Here is a 2256-nt window from a genome sequence, read left to right as displayed (position 1 = left end):
GCACTGTAGTCAACAATGCCTTCGAAAAACCCCGTTGTCAATCTGATCGTCAAGGATAGTATGTCTGTGTATGTGCGCAAATTTGAACTGGTTCTTTGCTGGGTCCCTGGCCACTCTGGTATAGCCGGGTACAAAGCAGTGGATCGAATAGCCGCTGCTGCTACACCACGGCCTCCGCGATCGGCTGGGGGCGGCGCGCCGTTGCTCCGGCCGTCCCAATCGCCCGGAGAGAGCGTAATTCCGAAGAGGCCGTTTCGCCGCTTTCCGCCGCACCGCGGCGCGCGGAGCCGATGGTTGAAACGAAAGCCGGATATGCTGCAACGCTTCTCGAAATGTCATTTCGTCAACTTTCGCGCGTCGTGTCGCAATAAAAAGAAAGCATAGCTGATGTTATGGATGCAAAGCGATTCATAGCAACTGATAATAATGAATTTATTTTACCTACGATTGCAGCTATGCGACTTCTTTAACATCTGCCGCATGACGCCTTCGACACACGGAAAATATTCCCTACTACCAATGGAAAATTTCTGGTGCTTAAATAACGTTCGGTTCACTGAAAGGTGATTATTTTTCAGGTATTTCTTATCCAGGCTTACTTACTTTACATAATCTGCATGGCCAATGCAGTTCTGTAGAGCGCGGGGCGCGATCGCGTCATACGCACGACGGATGGGTGCGCTCTTATCTGGCCTTCGAATTAATGCCTGTTGGGTGGAAGCCCACGTCATATTTTTAGGATTAACACGTTTACAGAGAATTACGTTGAGCGATAGCCTCAAAGATATGGCAATCTTCTACACATATGCGTTAATCAAGTTACAGTTTCAATTTCAGTCGCAACAAATAAAATAACTTTAAGTCAGATGCGCCCCGATTTTATTGTATTCTTAAACGTATTTCGGTGACCACAGGCAAGCCCAATTTTCCCTATTTTGGACCCAAGACTAAAGACATTTAAATTTTCAATTACTGATATCTTTCGTGTCTTTCGTTCAGAGAAAACTGCATAAAGAAGGAATAACACCATCGTAAACGGCGGCTAATTGTTAGCTGAGTTGCACGCCGCAAAATGCGAATATAAATTGAAATCTTGTAAATTAAAAAAAGGCATGTGTGTAAGAATATAATCAATAGGCTGCATATCAGGTGTTCCTTGAACGAGGTATCAAGCAAAAATATACAAATGCTGAACTTCTAAAAATAACTGGCAAAATCAAACACGGCGCCAATATAAAAATGCAACCACTGCGCTCGATTGTCGTCCATAACCCACCCTATGTGGAAATAAAAATATAACTGCTGTTCCAACAAGCAAGCACCCGATAATTCTGTAGCCGAGTTTTCGCACCCAAATATCCGCGCACCTGAATGTCCGCACAGAAATGTCCTGCACCGATCAAGCGCAGCAATCACAGCGCGATTAACTTTTGAGTGCTGTTCCTCGAAGCTTCTGAGACAAGCGGACTTCATGACCTGGTAGTTCGGTTTGTCAGCTCAGCAAAAATAAAGCTGCAACACAGTTACGCGAATTCCGGCCGTGAAAACACGCAGCAACTCAGGTCCCACAAAGCCGGCCAGGGGAGTCGGTGCAAGCTGCTGAACCATCGGCTAACACCGCCACCTCGCGGCGCGTTGCGGAGTTAGCCAAATTACATGTTTTTGCTGGGGGACGCGCCGAATGGGACGGCCGGAGCAACGGCGCGCCGCCGGCAGCCGATCGCGGAGGTCGTGGCTACACTCTCGAAAACAGTGAACATACCCTAATTACCCTACACCGACGTGAAACCACACATCAGAAAACAACTTCGCAAAACATGGCAAACCCACTCTAGCGACCAAACAGACAAGTTACACATAATAAAACCACACCTGGGACCACACACTACCGACAGATGAAGTATATTCACAGAAGCAGCCTTGGCTAGATTACGCATAGGGCACACAGATGCAACGCACTCGCACCTTCTCACGGGTTATGCTAGACCTCTGTCTGCGCAGCAGGTGCGGAGAGGCCCTATCCGTGATCCACTTCCTCATATAATGCAAGGCACTCGACACAACATGAACCAAACACTTCCCACAACTACACACACCACATATTCTACCACAGCACTCATTCTTCTTGGGATACGAGCCCATGTTTTTAATCAAACGTGTTGTTGAATTTCTCACGGAATTAGAATTTTTACATCTCCATTCTTGTCATGCATCTTGACAACCCGGCCCTTTACACCAGTCGTCTTCATTCTGTTG

This window comes from Haemaphysalis longicornis, unplaced genomic scaffold (genome assembly GCF_048455015.1).
Source record: "Haemaphysalis longicornis isolate Haplotype H1 unplaced genomic scaffold, Haemaphysalis longicornis Haplotype H1 scaffold_11, whole genome shotgun sequence".
In the NCBI taxonomy this organism is placed as follows: domain Eukaryota; kingdom Metazoa; phylum Arthropoda; class Arachnida; order Ixodida; family Ixodidae; genus Haemaphysalis; species Haemaphysalis longicornis.
The sequence above is the reverse complement of the archived record's forward strand: the minus strand, read 5'-3'. Positions refer to the sequence as shown.